Source organism: Triticum urartu, chromosome 6A (genome assembly GCF_056163025.1).
Source record: "Triticum urartu cultivar PI428250 chromosome 6A, HENAU_Tu73, whole genome shotgun sequence".
Classification (NCBI taxonomy): Eukaryota; Viridiplantae; Streptophyta; class Magnoliopsida; order Poales; family Poaceae; genus Triticum; species Triticum urartu.
Window position 1 is genome coordinate 147,918,336 of NC_141878.1, and position 6,000 is coordinate 147,924,335.

At 44.0% G+C, this 6,000-nt stretch overlaps 1 long non-coding RNA gene across 1 annotated transcript; it reads left to right on the forward strand.

Annotated features, from left to right (window-relative positions):
* The first annotated feature begins 2,436 nt into the window (after nucleotides 1-2,436).
* Nucleotides 2,437-5,276, forward strand: LOC125517368 (uncharacterized). The gene is made up of 2 exons (XR_007287569.2): nucleotides 2,437-3,029; nucleotides 4,777-5,276. It is a non-coding gene; the product is annotated as an uncharacterized LOC125517368 (long non-coding RNA).
* The last annotated feature ends 724 nt before the right edge of the window (nucleotides 5,277-6,000 follow it).

Genomic DNA, 6,000 nt, shown 5'->3' on the forward strand with positions numbered 1-6,000 from the left:
CCAATAGATTCCCTATATGCAAAAAGTATTACTCTAAATTTACAACACCTGAAAATACATCACCAAGTGTTGCGAATTAGCAACACTTGGGCGGTTGCCGCAGAACAATAGTGTCACGCTTAAGTAGCCAACCATCGCGTTGAAAGTTCCCGCGCCGCGCCCGCATCCCCGCCTCCCAACGCCCGCCGCCCCCGCCTGACCGCTGCCGAAGCCCCATGGACGGATCCTTCGACCCCGTGGCTACTGACGCCGCTCCGACGCTCCTCGTTATGGCCACATCCTCCTCTCCCGATGCTCCCGCCGTCGTTGCCACCATGCCCCCTGCTTGGTGCGGCATATTATAGCGTCGCCACGACCCATCCTTGCCGAGGAAATGGATCCGCTACCACAGAAGAAGAAGGCCGTCACGACCAGTCAATGAGACGGTGGCGGCAGGAAGTGGTCGCCGCACAAACCCTCTGTGACTTTGTCCCGGGCGAAGAAACCGAAGACCATCACTGCCATGCCCCCTGTTTCGTCTCTTACTGATGCGACTTCATCGACGGCTATTGCTGCTTCCGTGCCTCCTCCCTCGCCACCTCCGTCCATGGAGGACGAGCCGTCGATGCATGCCACCGTCCTCCGCAACATGATAGATGAAATGACAGAAAGGTTAAAAGAAATGTCACATTCTTTTCAACAAATTTTGTCATGTTGAGATGAATGCAATGATGAGATGACGTGTGCTTATATTCAATTTTGTGTGTGCATTTGTAGTGTTAATGATGATTCATTCTTGCAATTCACAAATATTGCAAATGAAGATTTTGTCTCTCAATATTTTACCTCCCAAGAATATGAAACACAATATGATGAGGACAATCTTGACATGGACAATGAGAGTTTTCTTGACGCTCCATGGGGAAGTGACGCAAAGTACAACAACACCGAAGATGTGTTGATATGTATGGCTTGAAAGAAAATCTCATATTGATGCCACAGCAACCAGTCATAGTTCATATTTTGTTAAATACATGTGCATTTGAAGATAAAAAAAATCATGGTGTGGCAACTATTTTTACTCCTATTTTAGGGCATCTATTGGAGCACTAATGCTCTATTTTAGAACATCTATTGGAGCACCCTTTTTTTTTTACTTTTTTGGAGATAAAAACATTATGGTGTGGCAACTGTTTTTGCTCCAATCATAATTTGGTGCCCTATATTGGAGATGCTCTTAGATAGCATATTATCAAGAAATAGTATTTTGTATGGGGTAATTGCTATCAATTATTATGTGTGTAGATACCGGCCAATATGGGTTGTGAGTTCTTAATTGAATAGCATTATCATGAATGAAATGACATTTCGTGCGTAGAATTGTTATGTGCAACTGGTGTGTGGACAGGAATGCGCTAAGAAAGAGGGGGGAAAGGTGCAATATCATCCAGAATAGTAGTGATTAATCCTCTTTTGGCCCCAAGAAAATGATTCGTGACCATCACCAACCAATGTAGTGTGAATAGAATATTTCTCAACGTTTGGTCGATGCATACATACTACCCCCTCCGTTCCTAAATACTCGTGTTTCTAGGCATTTCAACAAGTGACTACATACGGAGCAAAATGAGTGAATCTACATTCTAAAATATGTCTACATACATCCGTATGTAGTAGTCATTTGAAATGTCTAGAAAGACAAATATTTAGGAAGGAGGAAGTAGATTAATTACTAGTAGTAGTCTATTGCCGACATACCATGCCGTGGGATATCTTGTGTACTTTTATTACATCGCATGGAATTTTGAAAGTTCAACACTTCACTAGTACTCTTCTGTTCACTTGGTCAAAGTCATTGGTGAACAGTGACAGCTTTAGCCGTAGCATTTTCCAATTTGGGTGTTCAGAGACTCAAAAGGCTAGCTAGTACAAGGTACAGAAATTCTCCACGGCCAAAAGGTTTACAAAATGTAGTTACTTGCGTCAACATGTGAAATTATCTGGAGAAGTTGCAAAATAATATGGAATATATACAGTCTAGTATGACTGCATTTCGAAATCATACCATTTTTCTCTCTCAACAGGCCATGCCCTTTTCTGAAGAAGAAAAAAGCAGTCATCTCAGGAAAAATATCACTGTATTTTGTCTATATGGGGTAAAATATCCAAGGAAAAAACTCTAGAATGAAAACATCCAACGATAATCACTGGATTGACTGGCTGGGCTAAATAATTCAAGAATTAACTATGAGTCGATTGTGTGACTACTAGGTTAGCAGGGTGCAAACTGCAAAGAGCTCACCAGTTAGGCTTAAGTACCTTCTTGGCTAAACAGGGGGCATAAATCTTTTTATGAGACTAGTTTATCAACATACATGACTAAAAGCATCTCTAGCACACCCTTTAAAAGCTCAACGACCCGTTAAATTCCGACGGATAAACAGGACGCGTGAAAAAACCGGCCTGTTGAGATACCGAAAAAATGGCACGGCCCGTAAAATTATTATGGGCGGCCTGTAAACCGTCTGCGTTTCCGCTATATATACTGGAGCGGCCGTGATTTAAGGTTCCCATCCGCTATCCCCCCCCCCCCCCCCCCCCCCCGCCGCAAATCGTTAGCTCCGACGAGAAATCCTTCTTTCTCTGGCCGCAGTTTGCCGCGCGCAGGCACCTAGAGCTTACCCCAGTGTCAAGCGCTGGTCGCGGGAGGGGTGGCAGAGGGGGAAAGCGCCGACATGATGACGAGGCGGGAAGCTCCTCCCTCCGCCCGCCGGTGGAGGAGTGGCGCAAAGTGCAGGCACGGGAGCGCAGCGCGCACTCCCGCAGCGGTGGCTCGCGGGAGTGGCGCAACTTCGAACGTCTCAACAAGATCTTCTGGCCCGCACCCAAGCGCCTCCGGGAGGCGGAGCACGCGTGGTACGAGGCGAAGGAGGTGGCCACCACCGGGGAAGAAGGTGCCACGATGCGGGTGGAGGCGGCGAAGAAGGATTTACGACCCGGCGTTCGTCCTCTCCAACTCCTTGATGAAGTACCACCTCCACGTCAAGAAGGTGATGATGGAGTAGATTTAGTTTTTTTATTAAACTTGTATGTTTTAAGTTTATCGTACGAACTGTGTTGAATTCTGGCGATGTATGTTGCGTGAACTAGTAATTTAAATTATGCGGTATGTGTTTACCGAATCTGATCTTTCATGCCGTCCGCGATACCGCAATTCGTTTACAGTATCCCGTAAAAGAAATTTGCAGTACTGCGGTTTGTGAGATTTGCTAAAGATGCTCTAATAGAGTTACTCGCTTATGCAACGAATTTGGAGTGCATCTGGCCCATGTTGAGAGACCTGTACACCCATGCTCAATTTGGGGCCTGCTCCTGTTAGCTAAGAACAAAAGAAAGAAATGGAATAAATGCTCTTTTGTAAAAATTACATAGAGTTCGTATGTTCTATTAGAGAAGTACATAAAAAGATACTCACTCTAATCCACTTTGTACTAAATCACCGACAATTAATATGAATCCGAGGGAGTACAAAACTTCCGAACAAAAGTACACATATAGCCTGAAAGGGCGCCTTGGCCATCCAGCCTTATCGCAGAACTGCAACGTCCGCACGTGCCCGTCCGGCGTCTTCTCTGCCGAGATTCGTCCTGGGACTTCGAAGACGAGCGGTATCTTGACGCCTTCATTGTGACGTTAGAGGAGGACATGACTGAGGTGGAGTCCGAGTCGGAGGAGAAGGACGACGAGTAGTTTTTTTATCTATCGTTTTATCTATCGTAAGAGGAGGCTATGAACTATCTACGCACCATCTATGTATTGTTTTTTATCTATCGATTATTAATCTATCTATGTATTATTTATCTATCATTTTAGTCTAATCTATCTATTGTTTTTATCTATCTATACATATATGTGTATCGAGTCATAGTAGAAAAGAGAACGAATATAGCGCGTCTGCTGGAGCAGCTCGTGCGCGCTCTATTTTGCGGTGGCCGCTGAAGCCAGCGCTCCGCGGCGCGTAAAAACTCGCGTGAACGGCGTTGTGAACGCTTTTTTTGCGTGCCGCGTGTTGCGCGCCTGTTGGAGAGGCTCTGAGCTTGCAAGCATTTGTAAACAGAAGAATGGTCTTATGCCCACGGAGGAAAAGTAAATTCCACTGCTCTAAAAAAGTGCAAATTTTGGCTTCTTATAAAGGTTGCAAAACTTTTTCCTTCTCCAAGAAAATATACATGATTCAGATATTTACATACCGAATATGTTCTAGAATTTTGTGTCATAAGGAAAATTACTTTTTGCACCCGTGTGCACCTTTTGATTTCAGCTACAAGAAATAACTCAACAACTATGCAACTTGTGAGGGCCCAAGTGAAAGAAGAGCATGCAGTACTGCATAATACATTCCACTCTAGCCTACATAATCTTCCAACAATGAAAACTCTGAATCACACAATGTGCAATTATCTATACACAGTTGAGAGAGGCTGGTGAGTGTGAGTGCTAGCTGCATCTCCTTCTGAATAAAGAATGGAGGTCAGGGGTCGTTTTCCTGCCTCACTCGTCTCTATTTTTTCAGACTACAGCACTTTTTTCTTCTCCTCTCGGTTGATGGAAAAGGATAGATGGATGGATAATGACGTGTGTGATGCCATATGGAGGTTTCTGTGACTCGGATTGGACTCGGATCTGGCCCAGTTTTATTCACGAGAGTCATTGCCTTATCTTGTAATACATGTTCTTTTCACTTGAAATTCATGAAAGGTCAATGTGGGATTCTGATGTCTGGTTAATGATATGCAGCAAGATGAGTGTGCAACTTCTCGGGAGATGGAAAGTGATATGCTCGAACATATTCACCGAAAAAGGTTCGCGCCCCCCCTTTATAGATTCCACGGGAAAAATGCTATATGGTGAAAATCAATCCTATACATGGAAAGAAGCAAAATGGAGATAGAAGAAATCAAGTGGGAGGTGCACTAGCACCAACAGAACGCAGGATGGCGTTTGGTACGAGCATGTGTGCTCGTACCAGCCGTCCACAACACCGTGATGTCCACTCCAACAACTTCTATAAAGGGACCCATACCTGACTCGTGAAGAGCAGATACCAGAACCTCCATCTCCGCATCAGAAGCCATTCACAGACCCTAGCTGTCGCCATTTCCCATCTCATATACATAGCCACCACCATCTTCACCAGCACAACAATCCATCTCCAAGTTAGCCGTACTTGTAATCTTGTATCACATCTGGCAACCATTTTAAGACATATTATCAATAAAGCTTTCACCTTGATGTCTTCTTCGGCGATTTCTTCGTGCAAACCGATCGCCATGTGTGAGTAGTTCGGCAAGGCAATGGGTTAAGGCATAGCCTTTGCAACCCGATGTGTTTGTATGAGGGGTCGATGTAATGACTTTGAATAAACGGCATGCATATGTGAAATAAAATTACATCATAGTTGTCTCTTGTCTCTTATTCTTCGACAGTGCATGTACCCAAGATCATAGAGTTCGAGCCATGAGGAGGTTAGGAGCAGGGAGGACGTGAAGCGCTATTCCGAACACCAGTGACAAAAAGATTTAGTATGGTAGCACAAAGCCAATCCTTGGGGTACATGTGGTGTAGTCATTAAATTCCCAATGCTTTTGTCTGATTGTAAGTGCATCTAGTGCCCCTTAGTGATTTTGGTGTATTGAAGAATTATAGGTTAAGGGACTAATGCGTTTGTGAGTGTACACAGGTCTATAAATCTATGAGGAGTTTGATATTTACAGAGAAAGTCGACCCCTAGAAATAAAGTTCTTTGACTGAAGACTTTGGATTTCTGAAGACTTTCTGAAAACTTTGAAAGTGAAGAAATTGGTGTGACCTTGAAGACTTGGTATTCATTTGAGGAACATGAAGCGTGAAGACTTTTGTTTTCGTAGTTTCATTTTCTCTTTCTTGAGTCATATGAAACACCGTACTGTTAAAGGGGTCGAGGAAATACTAAGGAAAAATTTTCATGTGATGCTCAACTCA